This window comes from Etheostoma spectabile, unplaced genomic scaffold (assembly GCF_008692095.1).
Source record: "Etheostoma spectabile isolate EspeVRDwgs_2016 unplaced genomic scaffold, UIUC_Espe_1.0 scaffold00569924, whole genome shotgun sequence".
In the NCBI taxonomy this organism is placed as follows: Eukaryota; Metazoa; Chordata; class Actinopteri; order Perciformes; family Percidae; genus Etheostoma; species Etheostoma spectabile.
Genome location: NW_022605426.1, coordinates 1 through 21,264, shown reverse-complemented (window position 1 = coordinate 21,264; position 21,264 = coordinate 1). Strand labels below are relative to the sequence as shown.

The window sequence follows — 21,264 nt, the reverse complement described above, 5'->3', positions numbered from 1 at the left end:
GGAACCAATAGAACCCTGAGCACACTATTGTTTAAGTGCCATTTGGGACCCTCGTACTAGACAAGTTTCCATCTGGGTCCGTGCACGTTAACTGCCCGGAAACGCATTTCATCTGTTGACCACAAGAATAAACGCTGTGTTAATTCATCATGGAGTCAGTCGTCAGTTTATAGAAGGATTTCCCAACAAATTTGGTGACCCCCGACGTGATAACGTAATTGGACAGGGGAATCCACGGGACCTTGGCATTGGTGTCCACGGTCCGGTTCAGCCAGCCCCGGATGACATCCGCAGCCCGTGAAGGGACTGAGCGGCGATACTGCGATTCGTTGGTGTGATCACTGAGTGCTCTCAACAAAAAAGGTAAGCAGAAGCCTGTTTAAAATCAAAATTCTGTTATTGGCTGAAAACTAAATTGATGTGATCACATTTCAAATGTCGTAAGTGTTGTTTTAAGCGAAAAGTATTGATTGAATGTGCTGTAATTAAAGGGATATAAACAGATGAAATGTTGGGGCATGTGATGTGATTAAACAGAGAAAAACAACTAGAGAGTTGTAAGAGAATTGTTGAATAATACGGGTTGGCAGTAGGAGAGGAAAAGGGACAAATAGTCAGAGGAAAATACGTCCAGATGGTTGACGAGGTAGGAGACTGCTAAGGACAGAGTTCAGATGAGTGATTGTGAATTGCCACCTTGGTTCTGTGTGAACATCCTGAAAAAGAGTTGCAGTTAACAGATTGTCATTGTAATATTACGAGTCCACCGCGAGTGTATTGTGCGAAGGAGTGAGAGGTCACGTTTAAGTTGTAAAGATTATAGAGATGTACATAAAAAGGCTCTAGATGGAGTCTTAATGAAAAAGTGTTCGTTGTTGCATGTGTGATTTTTGTTGTGGTTTGGCTTGTGGATTTTTTTTCCACTGCCTTATTTGTGTTGTAAAATGACGACCCCTTATGGTAAAGTGTTTAGTAGGGGGCAGTGAAAAAGTATGGCAGTAAAGGAGAGGAGAAAGTAGCAAAAGAGATTGTGAAAGAATGGGAGAGAGGAGGATGGATTGAGGGAGAAGGGGCGCCGTCCCCGAGAAAGTGAATGAATAGTGAAGTATGAAAAAAAGTAAGTGGAGTATGCGGAAAGGCAGGCAGAGGAGGAAAAGAAAAGAAAATGGTTTAAATTGACTAAACCAACGCGATGGAGTATGAAGCGCAGAAAGAGAATATGGGGTGGGTTGAAAATGACAAATGCAATACAGAAACAATTGGGATTGACAAAACAAGATGACAAAATTCACCAAAAACTGAGACAGAAGCTGAACAGAATAAAACCGCTAGCGCAGAGAAAAACCCGCTGCCCGCTGAGGCGCCCCCGCAAACAAACCCTTTTTATCCAGATATAAGAAACCTAAGAATTTCCGCTCAACCGCCGCCGTATACAGGTCCAACGGCATCAAAACCCACAGTCCAAGCCCAGTGGTAACTGCCCATTTACAGCCAAATGCATTAACAAATAGACGTACCACAGGACCCATTGATACCGGCATTAGAGGGCCGCGTACAGGATTTAGAATGTTATCTAAATTTAATGGTACAGTCAGCGTCAGGGGGAGCAGCAGCGGCTCCACCACAACCAGCGGCTACAGTCCCCAGCCGGCCCAAGCAAAGCTAGTACCCCATATTCAGCGTCTTTTGCCAACAAAATCCAGAGCATTTTCACATTCAGTAAAAGGACCCAGTCCACCTCACCATAGTACCCCACAAGACTCAGGAAGTAAGGAAGATAGCGAACAGTCAGACAGCAGCAGGGAAAGTGAGCAAACAGACAGAAGCTCCAGCTCTAGGGAAAGGACTAAAAAACGACATAAACGCAGGCCCAGATCTAGATCACAAAGTCCTCAAGACGTTTTTGTAGGCAGGCACATTTAAAGGTAAATTTACCAACGAGGACCCGACGAAGTTATGCTGCGAAGATCAACTAGAATAAGGGAAAAACTTAACAAAGAGTTCAGAGAGATAAAAAGCAGCAAGCAAGAGCAGCTGCGTCTAACAGTAAATGAGCTCAGTGAGGGAGAGCAGACGCGCCACACACCAGAGGAGGGCTACAATGCCCACTCCGCCCATAGGAGGAGGAGGAGGACTGTTGATGTACACCCCTTACAGTTTTGGTGACTTAGATTCTCTGTGTGCAAACTCCCCTCCCTGACAGGAGGGGCTGAGCATTTCCTCACAGCTTTCAATAGTCTTACAGCAGGAGTGCAGCTGTGGTTGGGGAGATCTCAGAGCAGTATTGGGTAGAGTAATGGGAGCAGCGATGAAGCTAGGCTGCCCTCACCAGAGGGGGAGCTGGACCCACTGTTCCCGCATCAGTGCCTGCATCAGCAGTAAACCCCTGGCATTTGGCTGAGCTGCACCGCATGTATCCCACAGTTGGGGATCATGCAGCATGGAATGATTAAAAAGACTAAGTGATTGAAATTTTGATGCCTATGCAGATAGAGCAAAAAAGATTTGGCAGCGTGCTATGAGGGAACCGTGGGACCAGTCCGCCGCCACAGTGGCGCTGTTCCGCCATGGGGTACTAGGGGGATTACCCACAGCAGTTCAGACACAGTTAGGAGGAGTAGTAGGCCTGCAAACAATGACCGATGCACATGGGGCGAGGAGCGGGGTCATTTTCTTTCCTGTCAAAACACAAAAAGGAGCAGCACAAGAAGATGAATTAAAAGAAACTACAAACTCAATTGTTAAAGAAACAACTGGAAGAAGTAAACAAGCCCAAGCCCAGCAAAGCTAAACAAATGACAGTCTCACAGAAACCCCAACAGTCAAAGCCCCTCACAGTTGCAGGACATGCTGTCTTTTCTGGGCCTCACAGGATACAGCCGCTCACAATCCCTGACTATACCAACAGAACTCATCGCTGTCTCACCGCCCCCCCTCCTATGGACAACAGAGGAGCCCGCCTTCTCTGACCTCAAAAGTACCCTAGCAAGGGCAGAGACACTCACCTCCCCAGACTACTACTCCCATTTCATATGGATGTTTCTGAAAACAATGGCTTTCTCCAATGCCATTTATTTCAGAAAAAAGGGGGAGGACGACATGTATGATGTACCACTCATCAAGCTGGATACAGGGGAAAAAGGACAGACAACCTGTGCCGCTATGTAGCGGCGCTGGCAAAATCCATTGACAAAACAGCACATATTGTAATGTGCCATCCATAACAATCCACACCACACATGGTGTCACAGCTTTTTGGCCAGCAAGGAATTTGCACAGTGCCACAAGGAGAACAAAACTGCAGACTGCCTGTACCCAACCGCACATCACCTACTCATCAGAAGGAATAAACATGGCCAACAGTATGAGTAGACAGGGGAGGCCACTGTTTGCGAGGAAGAAGCAGCCCAAGAAAGCAGAATAAGGTCAGATCTGGAAAACGTACCAGACATGTCGGCTGACATGTGGCTCTACACGACGGATGTTGCTACAAAACAAAGGATGGGACTAACAAAGCATATATGCAGTAGTCCACAACACCCAGATGGAAACACATCAGACACTGGAAGCAGGAATAATAAACCAAACCAGCGTCAGCACAGAAAGCAGAAATAAAAGCTCTGATCGCAGCCCTTCTGCTAGCCAAAGGAAGAACATGAACATTTTTACAGACTCTGCTTATGCTCATGGAACAGCACACTTGGACGCGATCATGTGGAAAAGGCGAGGATACGTCACTCTGCAGGAATGCCCTAAACATCAGAAGGAGTAATGGAGCTAGTGGAGGCTATTGCCGCTCCACTAAAGGTGTCATAATGAAATGCAAAGGACATGACGCAGGCAAGGAAGAGTAAGTGCAGGAAACGAGGCAGCAGATTCTAAGCCAAAAGAGCGGGAGGTACCCCCCAAAACAGATGGTACTATCGAAAGAGATAGAATCAAACCAATGGCACTGGAGCCTAAAGACATTCTTAGAAATGCAGAAAAAGGCAGGAGCCTATGAATGGAATCAGTGGCAGCGGAGCGGCGCCACAAAAGACAAGATGGGATATGGAGGTCTCATCAAGGAAGATAGCAGCATCAGCCGAGATGTGCAGAATGTTGCTACCTGAGGCACACAGACCAACACATGAAGGAAGAAAACAGCTCTCTGAATCTGTCTGAGTTGGGGTGGCACCCCAATTTGAGGGACATGGTGACACATTTTTGTCAGGAATGCAGGGTGTGTGGGAAGCAAAATGTTCAGAAACCATACACCACACCTAAAAGGAGCGTACCCAGTCCCCACAGCTTGTTTTCAAGATATCAGTATAGATTATACTGATATGGGCGCAGAAAATTGGTAGGGGGAAAAAGGTATCTTCTGGTGATGGTAGACAGGTTCTCTAGGTGGTAGTAGAAGCCATTCCCACCGGAAAAGAGGACGCAAAACAGTGGTGTGAAATGGCTCAAAACTGAACTCATCCCGAGGTATGGGGTCCCCAGGCAAATAAGGTCAGAGAATGGCACACATTTTAACAACAAACTACTAAGGAGAAGTATTAGAACAGGCCTGGGAATCACTCATGCCTTCGGATCAGTATTATATCCACAGTCACAGGGAATGGTGGAAAGAGCAAACAAGACTTGAAGGCTAGATAGCCAAGGCATGTGCAGGAAGCAAGTTAACATGGGTAGAAGCGCTCCCTTGGCCCTCATGGCTATGAGGTCCTCAGAAGGACGAGAAACACATTTGAACCACACGAAATAATGACAGGGAGAAAAATGCCAGACCTCCACTAGATGGAGGCCACATGCCAATGTTAGATGTTCAGCAAATAGAAATGACAGACTATATGATAGAAAGCTAACATCTCGGTTTTCAGCCCTTTCTACGCAGGTCCAGTTGGCGAACAGGAAACCGCAGGAGGAAGCAACACTACCTGTCAAGGTAGGCGACTGGGTCAGGGTCAAAGTTCACAAGAGGAAGTGGACTGACCCCAGGTGGGCCGGGCCTTTACGAAGTAAGGGAGGTTACTTCACAACCCGGTCCAGGTTAAAGGTAAAAAAGGAGCACCTTGGCACCACCTGACACATTGTGCCCAGTCGCACCTCCTAGCCGCATTGGCAGAAATTAGAAAAGCAATCCAAAATGTATAGATGGAAGAGATGTTTGGCGGGGAACAGCCCCCACCATAGTACATCCTAACTTGGAAGGCATGGGTTTGGGTGAAAAAGACAACAGTTTGTCCTAGCAGTAGTAGTAGTAGTGGGAGTTGCAGCATTAATTCTGGGGTTGAACATGCGTTATGGGGACCGAGACCACAAAGAACAATCACCCCGGTAGTGTCCACCACCTCTCAGTAACAAAGGAAATGAAACTAGACGAGAGAAAAGAAGAGCAGTTTGGGCAGTAGTGAGCAACACATAAGGGCCCATCCCCAAGGTGCGGTGCCAGATTGACTCTCCCCTATGGAGAGACTCAACCACGTCATTTACCTTTGATTTGTGTCAGGCTATAGACTGCGGGGGGTAATAGTTCTACAAAAACACAGATGTGTACATCTGTGACGACTATCAAAAGAGTAGAGGATTGTGAAAGGAGCGCTTCCGGACAGGTGAAAGGTAGTCTCTGTAAACAGCTGGTATGACGCGGGGGACAACAGGAGGGTGGAAACCATGGGCGAGGTTGACAGACAAAAGAGATTGGTGGGTACAACAAGATGAAGGGGAGATATTATCTATACAGCGGGACTATAGTTCAGACCCCACGAAAAATCCCATAACCCTGTCAGTAAATAGAGCAATTGGGAGCAGGAACGGTCCGGATGTGTGGATGTTAGCCATAGGTGTATGGATAGCAGGAAGGACCAGAATACCCCTGCAGATAAATATTTGGATCCCCTCACGCAACACAGAATGACACTGACATGGCAGAGACTACAGTAAAACCCCTCTGAAGGGGAAGACGTAATAGTGCAGGACTTCTCTAACATGAGGGTGGAAGATGTGTAGAGTTATCAGCAGGTGCAGGCCAGGAAATTTATGGATCAGGTGGCTAATACAGAATGCCCAAAACAACACATGGAAGGGTGCGTGGCCTGTGCCACAGCTAGACCAGTCATGTTCACTAACCGGCCCCGTTGTTCCTAATGAGGACCAGCAGGATATGCATGCATGTTGAACTTCACACACTCTAAGACAGCTTCCCGCAATTGTACTACCCTAGCATCCCTCTTTCCCCCAGGCTTTGAAAAACCAGGTATTTTTACCGCCATAAAGGGGGAGGGTGCAAGATATCACTGTTTCATCTCACCGGATCAAGCAAGCCCACAATCAAACTAGGTGATATACCCCCCAGACTGGGTAAGAAACTGTACAAAACAAAACAGCCCTGGCCCAGTGGCTTAGAATAGGACTATTTATATTGTGTGTGGTCTTAGGTTGTACTCCCAGATAAAGTTCCAAATCAAACGTCAGGAGTTGGTGCTATGGTTAGATTAGCTATGCCCATATCCTTGGGTGGGAGTAGAGTCCACTATACCCACCATAAGGCTGTGCAATGACCGTAAGAGAGAGGCGCAGGGCCCGTAGTATGCAAGGCCGGCTTTTGATCCATGGGCGGGAACCCCAACCTATATAGACAGCATAGGAGTTCCTAGGGGTGTCCCGAATGAATACAAATTGGCAGATCAAATAGCCGCAGGATTTGGAGAATATACCACTGCTTTCAGCCATCTTCCCCGTCACTCCCAGCAAAAATGTAGATAGGATAAATTTGTGCATTATATTTTTTACGCTTGAGCAATGAACTAGGATGCCATCGAAGGCCTGGCCGAGCAGATGGCCCCAACGTCCCTCATGGCGCTCCAGAATAGGATGGCGCTGGACATGCTGTTGGCTGAAAAAGGAGGAGTCTGTTCCATGTTCGGAGAGATGTGCTGTACGTCATCCCTAAACACTGCCCCGGATGGGAAGGTCACCAGGGTTTGAACCAACTTCGAGCCCTTTCCCAGGAGATGCATGACGCCTCAGGTGTATCAAATCCATTGGAGGGGTGGATGACACCTTTTTTGGCAATGGAAGAACTTATCACTGCTTGTTTGACATCTATTGCTGTTTTTTCTCGCTATTCTAGTTACCTGTGGGTGTTGCTGTGTGCCCTGCCTGCGACCATGATATCCCGGCTCATCACCACTTGCCTTGTCCAAAGAAAAAGCCCCGCCTCCCTATTCCGCTGGATGCTGCCATTACTCACATGCCTGAGGACGGGGAGGACGTTGAGGCACTGCAGTAGTGTAAAAGGTGTTCGCACCTAGTAGGTGGAAAAGGGGGAATTTGTGGGAAAATAATACAATGACTGAGGTGGTGATGACAGGGCACTCAGGAACGGCACGTAAAAGCTGGCTTAAAGTATATACTGAATTAACCAAAGACTAAATAGAGTGGGTGTATGTGTGACATATTATACATTATGCTTTGCAGCTGGGTTACAGCTAGGAGGGAGGAACAGACAGGGCTATCTTAGTCAGATAAGCTACAGTGAGCACCAGAAGAGGAGATGATGAGGCCAAGGACACTGAAGTTCGAGGACGGTCTGATAACTCAGAGAACAGGACGTAGGATGGTGAACATAGCTGTCTTGTGAAGTAAATGATAACTGAAAATAATAGACAGGCAAGAAGAAAGAGGGAAGAGAAAAGCAGGAGGAGTGTAACCAGCAACAGTTAGTGACCAATCAGGCCCCACAAGGGAACAATATACCCTGGACACTATTGTTAAGTGCCCTTTTGGGAACCTCTGTACTAGACAAGTTTCCATCTGGGTCCGGCCGTTTTTTAACTGCCCGGAAACGCATTTCATCTGTTGACCACAAGAATAAACGCTGTGTTAATTCATCATGGAGGTCAGTCGTCATTTTATAGAAGGATTTTGTTTCCCCAACAGAAGCTTAGGCCGTGGGTGTTTTGCATTTCTGAGGCCTATTCGCCTTGCCCTCCTTTTTAACCTGTGGCTTTTGAGCTCCCTATCTCACCTACCTCGGGACCTTCTGGGTTCGTTGTGGGAGGATTTTGACTGGGTTAGTAGGAAGGCTCGGTTGTTGGTGTTGCTACACATTTTTGTCTGAACAGATCCAGGAAATTCTCTACACAAAATCAGATCACAGTCACAATTACAAACAGATATACAAATAACAATGCAAAACGCTTCATTTGGGGAATGGAATTTCATCTTGACTGTTGACTGGGATACCTTTATACCAGATTCAGAACCTCTAACTGGGCGTTTTCAACCTTCACTCTTCGTCACCTTGTGTTCCACTCTTCTTCAACCATGGATTGGACTAATCACCTGGAGTTGGAGCTTGGGATGGAATTCTTCTGCCCTTTGCTGGTCCCTTTGCTCTTTTTGCTCGTCTCTTTGTCGGAAGGGATGTGTGCGCCTCCTTCCAGTGCGGCTTGCACTTCTCTCAGTGTCCGTCCTGGCTCCTCCGCTGGCGTGCACTGACTCCAACGATACACGTTCCCCCTTCCGCATAGTCTCACTGCATGGCTGGTGCGTTCAGTCACCTCGAATGGACCGGTTCCACCTCTCTAGCTCCTCTGTTTTTCCACAATGTTTTCTCTTCTGGGGTAGCTTTCAAATGAGTTCTTTTAGGGTGTCTGGTGTGTGTGTGTTTCATTCTCTTCTGCACACTAGTTGTCTGCATAAACGGTATATATCCTGCACTCTTTTAGCTGCTTCATCTGCCATTCTATTCCTTCTGCCTCTTCTGACTTCCCACTGTCATGCCCCTACATTCAATCACTGCCACCCTGCAGGTTCTTGTAAGCGATGCAATAACAGTTTAATTCTGTTCATGTCTAATTGTTTCTCCGATGCCAGTTACAAACCCTGTTCTTACCCATTGCTGGAGGTTTAAGTGACAAGCCCCAACCACATATGCTGAGTCAGTGTATATGTTTACCGTCACCGACACGCTGGGTCTAACAGGAGACAGAACAAAGCATTAGCCAGATCAATGCATGTGAACCATTTTTTGTGTAGGCAACAAATTTGTTGAGGCCGCATAGGGATTGGAACGGGGCACGTCGGGTGTCCCAGATTAGCATTTACTTTTCTCAAGTCATGCACCATAGGCCTTGTATTATGTGTGAGAAATACCTTCAATAGCCACTGGTTTAATGGGGTACTGAGGCTGTCTGATGGGTAGCAAAGGTTTCATTCAAATGTGACAGGTTTTCAATGCACCAACCCTACATCTGTGGAGCCAGTCCTCCACATGGATTCAGGAAGTGAGGTCACCAGGGCAGCCACGTCAGGGGGATCAGTCATTTCTCTGCCATGTGACCTGGAATGAGACAGTTCTCCCAAAAAAGCAGTCATGCACATATGGCGGGAACATGTGGATGCAGTATGTGTCAGTGCTGGGTGAGTAGAAAACAAGGTCAATTTGAGTGTTTCTACATTTTTGGCAGCTACTGCAGATTTAATCATTGGGCCTAATTCCTTAGCTTGATTTTGGGGTTTATTGCCTGAGTAATGTGGGGGAACAGATTTACCTGACATCTTATACCAGGACATTTTTCAGGGGTGAGTTCTACCTCAGCAGCTACACCTAGGGGACCTGCATAGATGCTAGTGGATTTTAAATCCCACTGTTTACCAAATAGGTTATCAGAAAACTCATTATAATAGAGAAGGTCATTTTCTCTGTCATAATGGAGGGTGAGGTGTGGAGGGTCAGCAGGTGGTACATACGGATGGAGGCTGCAAATCCAGGTTTCCATTGTAGGTAGGCAGACAGGATGCCAGTGTGAGTGGGGTTCTCAGGGAACAGATGAGCCAATAAATGTCAGCTTTTGCGGTAAGCTCCAGGGCAGGTGCCAACAGCCACTGCCCTCCTTCATCCCACATCCCACAGTTCAAAACTGTCCCATCAGGAAAAGTGAGAGAAATACCTTAGGTGAGCAGAGGATTGACACTCACAGTTTAATGAGCAGGTCACATCCCAGTAGGTTTCATCTTGGAGCCTGGTCACCTTCCTGTGTCAGGGATACTGGCCTGGGTGTCCGTAGCTGGGAGCAAGGGTGGGGTTTGGGGCCTGGTGTCCACCTCGTTGTTCTCTGCCTCGCCCTCTCTGCATTGGTTGAGCATGTGGGCAGGCAGCTTTCCAGTGGTCTATGGCGCCGCACAAGAAGCATCCACTCTGTTGAAGTGGTTGGGGTCCGTTGAAACGAGTTGCAGCCCCCCTGTATGTACCCCTGAACTGACCTCTGGATGGGAAAAATATCCCTGGGGAGATGGGGAAGCAGGAGGATAGGCTTGCTGAGGAGCAGAGAAGGGAGAGGGATCTGGGGGATAGGATCACAAGGGAAAGGGGAGGGTGGACTGGAGGGGGTGGAGGGTATGGGTTAGAATCAGCAGGCATTGTGACAGACATTTGTTACTGAGCATCTTTTTGTTAAGTTTAGCTTTTGCTTCTGCTAACTGTAGTTTCAAAAGCTGTGTCTGCAGCTCTGTGTTTTAACTCCCGTTTTTGTCAGCCTTACGTGTAGCAATGTCTAAATGATGTCTAACATGTTTCCGCCACACCGCATTGTCACAATCGTTATCTAAATCAGGATTTTTTTCCAATTTTTCACACACCTCTGATGGCAGCCCTGCAAACACCCCCTTCCTGAACCACACAGATGTATTGCCCTTTGCACTGGATTTTTTGTCTGACGCAGCCATGTGTCATAACAATCAGCTAAATACTTCATAGGTTCAACTTTGGGGTCCCACGGGAAGCTAGGTATTCCTGCGGAATGGGGCAGAGGATGAATTATCCTCATGACCTCTGCAATTCGATATAAATGGGGCATGAAAAGTGACTTATTGTCTTAAAGTTCGATTATAGCTTATTTTTCTATTGTGCCTCATGTTGATAATGTTCAGAGTTTCCACGTATGTGTGAGCGGGTGTAGTAATGTGGTGTGTTTAAGCCATCTTTAGTAGCTGCATCTACAGGGAGCAGTACCTCTTTGTACCTGATATCATCTTCCTTGCCATCCAATTCCCTTTTTTTTGTATTCTCCACTTTCTGAGTCTCCCACATCTCTACTTCCTTTTCCATTGCTATCAGTTTCTCCCTCCGATTCACTGCTATCTCTCCAATTTCCTTAAACTCTACAGCGACCCTTACCTGTCTTACCTTTTGCTTCTCCTGTCTCTTGATCTCTTTCCCTCTCTCTCCTTTCCTGTCCCTTAAATCTTTCTTGTTCCTTCCCTCCAGAGTGTCCTACCCTGCTTGTGGCCTGTGTTACTCTGTTTATTGTATTCCTCCTGCTGTTCCGCCTCATTCTCTGACTGAATGAAGCATTCTCATGCTGCTCTGAGAGAGCGCGTTCCTGTTCTACAGAAGGAGAGGAGCCGAGAGGGGAGGGGCTGGGGGGCGCGCTTGGCTCTGTCTGTCTCGGGTTCTGGGTCCTGAGTCAAGGGAGAAAGTAACTGTGCCGCCAATCACATCTATTATTGGCTATAGTCTGGGGGTCTGGGGGGCCTTTGGTCGTCAGTTTGAGTGTCGGATGTAGCAACATAAGAGAGGCTTAATGTCATGTCTGGGTTCTGATTCTGTCTTGTTCTGAAAACGTCGGACCTTTGCTCCCTGGACTCCCCCGTTTTTTTTTTTTGTTTTTTTTTCAGTTTTGTCTGGCATGAGATGACTCACAACTTTGCCCATTAATGCTAATTCATGAATTTTTCAGACCCTGGGCTCTAATTCTTTTACCTTTTCTTGAGTTTTGATCGCGGTATCAAAGCCTTTGAGTCAAATTGTTTCTTACATCCTCTCCCTCCTGTCTATATCTATTCTACTTTCCACAATGTGCCCATAATGTAGTTGTCCTCTGCGTTATCCTGAACGAGAGGCCACAACACTGTCTTGGTTTCTCTTTAACCTTTTCTGTTTTTTTTTCAGCTGTCTAATCTACCCTTCCGCGCTTTATTAATTCCATTTGTTTTTCCATGGTTTATAGGACCCGCAGCCTACACCGGTATTATATGATCTCTTTGGGCCTCCAGTACTCCCAATTTATTAATTTATTTTAATTATATATATATATATATATATATATATATATAATATATATATATATATATATATATTTATTATTATGTTTTTTATTTCACACAATATTTTAAACTTGAGACTACCTTTCACACTAAATAGTCAATGTTAGTGCTATCCTTCATGATCACCTCAGTGTCACTACCTTTCACGACTCTATTTTTAGAGACGTTACTTTTTGCCTCTGACTCTTCTTCACACTTATTAAGCCAATATAGTGCTGCCATTCATGTTTACTTCAACACTACACATTCACACTTTTTCTTTAAAGTGCTACCTCTTGAGTCTGACTTTCTTTATATTACCACAACAAAATTAATCACAATATGGTACGTTCCTACAGTCCAACCTCTATGTCTTGATGTCAAGATTAATCAAAATACCTTTCTAAATTGTCAACCAGAACCAAGGACCTCACACATTCAATTTAGCTTTCTCCAATATAGCAGATTTGATATAAACAGGTTCTGCTTACCTTTTTATGTGGGTACCCTTGGTGAATGATTAGAGTGTCTTGTTCTGGTTGTTTGTCCAATAGAACCTCTTCCTCCTGCGCTGGCTCGCCAAAATGTTGAGCCGACATCCTGCCCTTCTAGATTCTTTCAGGAAGAAGGGTTCAAGTCCGTAGGTTGGATGAAAGAACGTTTATTACCATGGAATATTCCAGAGACAAGGTTAAAGAGAATTATGCATCCATAGCTCTCCCTAAGTTTGTCTAAATCTTTTCCTTTCTGCATGATCTTTTGTGCACAGGGGCAGTTCATTTGCTACCACATGACATGTTGTGCGCTGTGTTTTGTCTTCAGAAGGTTAGTGCCAAGCAGAGCTTGGCCTGCAAAATAGATAAACAGGTCTCAGATTCTACTGGAGAGGACTTCACCCAAACACAGGACGTGTCCCTAACCACCCTTGGCCCTGCTATCAGAATTAGACTCACTCGGCAGAGCTATGGTTGGACACATTGTACCAAAACAACTTATCAAAAGCTCACCGTAAACTTTATGAAACTATCACACTAAAACCAAGCAGACTATGTGTAATGCTTTGCTCTTTAGCTCAAATATAATGAATTTAACACACATGATTAATATAATACACTACGTGAATATAATGACGTTTATGAGCACACATGATATGAATATATTTTATTCCAACAATCCCCCTTTGGTCTTACAAGACCACCTTATTGAATACCTATTCAGTGATCAAAAACAAAATGACAAGCGTCCCGGAATTCAATCATAGAGCATCAGGATAATTAAGGAGGTTTACACTCCCCCTTTTGATCTTATTTAAAAGATCATCATTAATAACACCTACATCAGCTCAATGCCATCCTGCTCTTCAGCCCCCCAATCAGCCCCCACCTTCTTGTAGCCTACAGCGTCCAGATACATTGGGTAGTCATACCAATCATGAGCCCATACCCTCCTATTAGAAAAGAATTTAGCGGTATCATTACGGTGCTCGCAAATTGTGTTGAGGAAGAACATAATAGTTCAGAAGTCTTCTCCCCCGTGCTCCTATTACAGGGGTTCGAGGGAAGCTTAGGCCGTGGTGTTTTTGCATTTATGAGTCCTATTCGCCCTTGCCCTCCTTTTAACCTGTGGCTTTTGAGCCTCCCTATCTCACCTACCTCGGGACCTTCTGGGTTCGTTGTGGGAGGATTTTGACGGGCTTAGTAAGAGTCTCGGTGTTGGTGTTGCTACAATTTTGGTCTGAACAGATCCAGGAAATTCTCTACACAAAATCAGAATCACAGTCACATTACAACAGATATTACAAATAACAATGCAAAACGCTTCATTTGGGAATGGAATTTCATCTCTGACTGTTGACTGGGATACCTTTATACCAGATTCAGAACTCTAACCTGGGCGTTTTCACCTTCACTCTTCGTCAACCTTGTGTCCACTTCTTTCTTCAACCATGGATTGGATAATCACCTGGAGTTGGAGCTTGGGAGGGAATTATTCGGCCCCTTTGCTGGTCCCTTTGCTTTTGGCTCGTCTCTTTGTCGGAAGGGTGATTGTGCGCCTCCTTCCAGTGCGGCTTGCACTTCTCTCAGTGTCCGTCCTGGCTCCTCCGCTGGCGGCACTGACTCCAACGATACCACGTTTCCCCTTTCCGCATAGTCTCACTGCATGGCTGGTGCGTTCAGTCACCTCGAATGGACCGGTCCACCTCTCTAGCTCCTCTGTTTTTCCACAATGTTTTCTCTTCTGGGGTAGCTTTCAAATGTAGTTCTTTTAGGGGGTCTGGTGTGTGTTGTGTTTCATTCTCTGGTCTGCACACTAGTTGTCTGCATAAACGGTTATCATATCCTGCACTCCTTTAGCTGCTTCATCTGCCATCTATTCCTTCTGCTCTTTCTGACTTCCCACTGTATGCCCCCTACATTCAATCACTGCCACCCCTGCAGGTTCTTGTAAGCGATGCAATAACAGTTTAATTTCCTGTTCATGTCTAATTGTTTCTCCTGATGCAGTTACAAACCCTGTTCTTACCCATTGCGGGAGGTTTAAGTGACAAGCCCCAACCACATATGCTGAGTCAGTGTATATGTTTACCGTTCACGACACGCTGGGTCTAACAGGAGACAGAACAAAGCATTAGCCAGATCAATGCATGTGAACCATTTTGTGTAGGCAACAAATTTGTTGAGGCCGCATAGGGATTGGAACGGGGCACGTCGGTGTTCCCAGATTAGCATTTACTTTTCTCAAGTCATGCCAAGGCCTGGTATGTGTGAGAAATACCTTCAATAGCCACTGGTTTAATGGGGGTATGAGGCTGTATGATGGGTAGCAAAGTTTTCATTTCAAATGTGACAGGTTTTCAATGCACCAACCTACATATGGGGAGCCAGTCCTCCACATGGATTCAGAAGTGAGGTCACCAGGGCAGCCACGTCAGGGTGATCAGTCATTTCTCTGCCATGTGACCTGGAAATGCGACAGTTCTCCAAAAAAGCAGTATCATGCACATATGGCGGGAACATGTGGGGATGCAGTATGTGTCAGTGCTGGGTGAGTAGAAAAACAAGGTCAATTTGAGTGTTTCTAAAATTTGGCAGCAGCTACTGCAGATTTAATCATTGGGCTAATTCCTAGCTTGATGTTGGGGTTATTGCCTGAGTAATGTGGGGAAACAGATTTACCTGACATCTTATACCAGGACATTTTTTCATGGGTGAGTTCTACTCAGCAGCTACACCTAGGGGACCTGCATAGATGCTAGTGGATTTTAAATCCCACTGTTTACCAAATAGGTTATCAAAAACTCATTATAATAGAGAAGGTCATTTCTCTCTATGGAGGGTGAGGTGTGGAGGGTCAGCAGGTGGTACATACGGATGGAGGCTGCAAATCCAGGGTTTCCATTGTAGGTAGGCAGACAGGATGCCAGTGTGAGTGGGTTTCTCAGGGAACAGATGAGCCAATAAATGTCAGCTTTTGCGGTAAGCTCCAGGGCAGGTGCCAACAGCCACTGCCCTCCTTCATCCCACATCCACAGTTCAAAACTGTCCCATCAGGAAAAGTGAGAGAAATACCTTCGGTGAGCAGAGGATTGCACTACAGTTTAATGAGCAGGTCAATCCCAGTAGGTTTCATCTTGGAGCCTGGTCACTTCCTGTGTCAGGGGATAATGGCCTGGGTGTCCGTAGCTGGGAGCCAGGGTGGGGTTTGGGGCCTGGTGTCCACCCGTTTCCTCTGCCTCGCCCTCTCTGCATTGGTTGAGCATGTGGGCAGGCAGCTTTCCAGTGGTCTATGGCGCCGCACAAGAAGCATCCACTCTGTGAAGTGGTTGGGGTCCGTTGAAACGGTGGCAGCCCCCCCTGTATGTACCCTGAACTGACCTCTGGATGGGGAAAATATCCCTGGGGAGATGGGAAAGCAGGAGGATAGGCTTGCTGAGGAGCAGAGAAGGGAGGAGGGATCTGGGGGTAGGATCACAGGGGAAAGGGGAGGGGTGGACTGGGTGGGGGGGGAGGAGGGTGGATGGGTTAGAATCAGCAGGCATTGTGACAGACATTTGTTACTGAGCATCTTTTTGTTAAGTTTAGCTTTTGCTTTGCTACCTGTAGTTTACTGTAGCAGAGCTTGGCCTGCAAAATAGATAACAGGTCTCAGACTTCTACTGGAGAGGACCTTCACCAAAACACAGGACGTGTCCCTAACCACCCTTGGCCCTGCTATCAGAATTAGACTCACTCGGCAGAGCTATGGTTGGACACATTGTACCACAAACAACTTATCAAAGCTCACCGTAAACTTTATAAACTATCACACTAAAACCAAGCAGACTATGTGTAATGCTTTGCTCTTTAGCTCAATATAATGAATTACACACATGATTAATATAATACACTACGTGATATAAGACGTTTATGAGCACACATGATATGAATATATTTTATTCCCAACACCAAACTTATGTTTTAACAGTAAGTGCTGTAGTACAAATAGGAGGGACAGTTATAATTAAGGTAAGAATATATATAGATTATTTTTCCTATTTTGCTCACGTTTATAAATCCTTGCGCACGGATTGTTATGAATCCTTTCTCTCTGTGGGCGCGCCCGCTCGGTGTGAGGCGCGTGTCCGCGTATTCTCCGACATGACGACCTTTTGTACAAACTAAAGTAACGGGTCACTTTTGACAAATGTAAGGAGTAGAAAAGTACCGATATTTGTGTTTAAAATGTGAGGAGTAAAAGTAAAAAGTCGCCACAAAAATAAATAGTAAAGTACAAATATCTGAAAAATATGCTTGAGTACAGTAACGAAGTATTTGTACTCGTTACTTCCAATCTCTGTTGGTTTGTCATGCAACAAATCCTATATGTAACTAACATGTGACCTAAATAGATCCTATATATGACATATGTCTAAGATTGAAAGCTAGAGAGTGTGTTCATTGGGTTAGCACTCCAGGCTTCTGCAGAGCTTGTAAATTGATGCTGATTATTTGATGCAATATAAAACCTTTAAATCAAGAAACAGTGTCAAGCGGATCCCTGTCAGCACATCATCCAGCATTGCTCAGACACCACAACGGCATTAGATCAGAAGGGCTCAGCTGCAAGTGTTTTCAAATTAAAAGCACAACAATTAAGAAACCCATGACATTTGAGTTCAAAAGGACATACACACATACAAAACAGAGGGGAGTAGATTCAATCAGTTCAATTCAAGAGGGCATAGACACTCACACAATAGGATTTGAGTAAATAAGGAAGCCCGCTGTTAAGCCAGCTACATTCGAACGGGTGAGACAACAATATAAAATGACAGGCAAGGTTCAAATGAAACACAATAAGTCTACAATACAAGAGCAGTATAAAAAATTTGAGCATTATAGGCAAAGTAAAATCTCTAACAATTACAATATTTATTAGTTTAATATGTTTTACATGTGAAGGGTAAGGCCATACAAGCCTGTATATTTAACCTGTACGTAACATGCCTGGGCCTGATTCGTGCGCTGCATGCGCCACTTGTAGGTAATGCAAGATCTCAGACTGTAATGTAATATTGGCTTTGCACATATCAGTGTGTATTGGATTTATAGTGCAGTGTTGGTAAATGCAGGCCAATTAGCGGACATAACCAGAGAAATCAACTTGCCCTAAAATAAAAAGTTATCCCTGAATAGGACGAGGGAAGTCTGTTCTAAACTCATTGGTCTTCTTAGTGTTTTCTCAGCTCTGTCTCCCTGCTGGGGTTTGAGCTCCAGGTGGAGGTGTATGTGGAGTAAGCTTTGGCCAAACCAGCCTTGCCCTTCTCCTTAGTGTAAGAAGCCAGGAGCCTAATCACACTACATATGCTCATACGCAATTTAGAAAAATAACAATTTGTGAATGTATGTGTGAAGATTAGTGCGTTATGCGCTAATTATCTGCATGAATTAACACAAAACTGCATGCTTAACAAGTTTCCCTTCTCCTCCCTCTTGACAAAGTACAGCAGTGTGTCAAATAGATAGGAGCTCATATTATGCCAAATTCAGGTTCATACTTGTATTGGAGGGTAATGTCAGAATAGGTTTACATGGGTTCATTAAAACAACACCATACTTTTGTTGTACTGCACATGGCCATAGCTCCTCTTTTCACCCGTGTGCTGAGCTCTCTGTTTTAGCTACAGAGTGAGACATCTCACTTTGTTCTAATTTTGTTTAGAGTTGCAGATGTGCAGAAGCTAGGTAAGGACTACTAGCCAGTCAGTACTAGAGGATGAGGGCGTGCCATGCTAGCAACTAGGCAAAGATTATAAACACGTGTTACAAAGTGACACGGTTTGTCACAGAAGTAAAGGCTGGATACAGTAGAGCTGTTTGGAGCAGTTTGTGAACAGGTTTTCTGTTGGAGATGGTAAGTCCTTGGGGGAGACTTTGGGCTTTTTCACTTTGTACACCTATAACGAGCACAAAAATATATTTAACACACTAAAGGAAAGGGAAAAAAGCCAAAAGCCTAATATGAACACTTTAAAGTAGAAACCCCACTAGAGGCATGTTTTCACTAAGACGATATATAAATCGGTATGTCACGGCAGGTAGATTTGGAGAAAGTAATACTACACTCTCATGTGGCACATTGTCAAACACATGGATTACAGCAGATGTAATCCATGTCTGTATCAAACGTTTTTGTTAATGCAGATCTGGATTTTTACAGATCAAAAAACAGAGAAAAATGTTGTTGCTTTCAGTCTTGATTTGGCTTGTGTTGGGGTCACATTCAATTAACATCCTTATTTAAGCTTTAATTTTTGGATGTGAATTGAGGGCGGATGGCTACAGTATGTTAAAGTCTTCATATGATGTGTGTGGGAGATTGTGTCACGTCTTATTGTTATTTATTATGAGACAAACTCTTTTGCTGAAGTCAACAAACATCCACTGGTGATAAAAAGCTACAACTTTAGGTAGGCATTCAAGTTGACCCTGATTTCTATTTTTAACATGAGGTTCTTGTACACACTTTTATTTGTATATTGGTGTATTTTAATGAAAAAAATGCATCACTGAGCATGTGATGGGAGGCTGGGAAGGGTGCTGGTCCAAAGGTGGACAAAAAACGCTGCCTCATTTCCTGTCCAATGGAGCTGGCATCATCTTAGCATTGATGTCCAGGAACTGCTGTCCAGTGCTGGTGAATTCAGCCAAGTCACAGGCACCTTTAGGTTTCTTTGTTTGGGTTTCTGTAAAAAAAAAAGTAGTAGAAGGGAAGATCCTTAGTTTGTAGTAAAATAATCCTCAAACTGTTAAAAAGTTACAAGTATCACATGCATGAAAAGTGGTTGTACCCAGTTCTGGCAAAGTTAGTCCAGTAGGCAATGATATAGCCAGACAGGTCTCTCTGTCTGTCCCCATAAGCTTTTGGTGTGGTAAAGGGTTTGCCAAACCGTACTGCAGGTCATCAGCGTGATCGGCTCCCACCCAGTCGTGGTAGGTTTGCCTGGTCCAGCCAATAAACTGGGCTCAGACAGCAGGTAGGAGTAGGTACGGCCAGATCTGTTAAAAACCATCACTGTGTGTTTAGTGGGTGTATGTCTGGCATTACAATTGGCAACAATCTGGTTATGGCCAGTCACAAAACTTTGCCCTCAATGTTCAAAGGCACTAAAGAAAAAAACAATCTTGTGTATAAAAAGTGTATTTTAAAATGGAAATATCAGTCTTATTCAACCTATTTTCCCATGCATGTGTGTCTAAGTGACTAATGTGAACAAAAACCTTTGAAATTGGTCCAGTATTGAGCGCGAGCATTGTAAACTGGCAGCTGCAAACTGGGCTACAGGTAATCCTAAGGGGCAATAGTAAAAATCAATGTAGGTCCACTAAAAAGTGCTGTTTTTGCAACTGACAGGCTCAGATTGGTTTTAAGTGTCTGAACACATTATGAAAGATGGCAAAGTCTCAAAGTCTTCTGAGAATATTGCAAGGTGAGGTTGCAATGAAAGTCTGCCATTCTTCTTTAAAATAGCAACTAAAAGATATTTGAAGGCAAAGAAATCAAGCAGTTGGCCTCACTTGGCATTAGCTGCATGCTGGACGATGGCAGTGTGTAGGAACCAGGAAGAGGTAGTCAGTCCCAATATCCACAGCAGCTGTCTTAATGGTGTTCTGGGGGGTGTGATCCCCAGTTGGACGAGTATTCCAGCAAAGGCAATCTCCAAACCAGCTTGCCCCGTCTCTTGGTGTGTATGAGCAAGGAGCCTCTTTATGTCTTCTCTGCAGGGAAAAATAGGGCAGAGAGCTCTGTATGGAAAAAGACTCTGCCACTCTGCTGTCTTTGCTTCCAAATTTCACTTTAACTTTGAAAGCGGTGGGCCAAAAAAAACATCTTGATCGGGCCTTACCACTAGAGTGTCTTGATTCTTGTCACCAAGGGAAGGATGTCCTTCGAGGTGAACAGATATCCATCCATGTTGTTAACCCCTGCAAGGTAATCAATTTCAGCGGCGTTGTGAAACAAGTTGCCAGGCTGATCAGGGAGGAAGTCTCCATCAAACAACAGGAGACAGAGACAGTTTTTTCACACGGGATCTGAAAGAAATTGGCATATATTCAAATTATAAGTTTGCATGTAAAGAATGTTTAGCTCAGTTGTAGCTCAAAACTACAGTTCATTAACATGTGTGATAAGTTTATTTGTACTTCATGGGATTATGACCAAATGTCAAAGAGCATGGATGGATTGCTGAATGTACCTATTGGGTACACCTGCAAAATGGGACATGCAGAGGACACATAAAGATGTAAAGAGATGCAAAACAGCTGACAGGAGACACCAAGAGACTCACGACTATGATAAGATGCAAAGAGACACAAAGCAACTACAAATAGCCTCAGAAAACCAAAAAAGAGGACACACAATAACTACAAACAGTCACAACAACTACAAAGAGACACTAAACGACTACAAAGAGGGGCATAACAACACGGAACAAAAATTAACAAAAAGACGAAAAACAAGTACAAAGTGACATATGACACAAATGACAGGGGCCTACAACTAAGTAGTAGTTTTGGCAAACTAATAGTAGTTTTGGCGCTGTGGCAGACGGATGCCTCTCCAGTACTCTCCAGTTTTTAGTCTTTCTACTTATTTAAACCTCTTTTTTGTATCTCTTTTTAACTCTTCTGCGAAGATAGTGTGTTT

General features: G+C 44.7%; 1 pseudogene; it reads right to left on the bottom strand.

Moving 5' to 3' along the window:
* Window positions 1-15,685: 15,685 nt before the first annotated feature.
* On the bottom strand, window positions 15,686-20,825 carry LOC116685523 (bile salt-activated lipase-like; annotated as a pseudogene).
* Window positions 20,826-21,264: the final 439 nt, after the last annotated feature.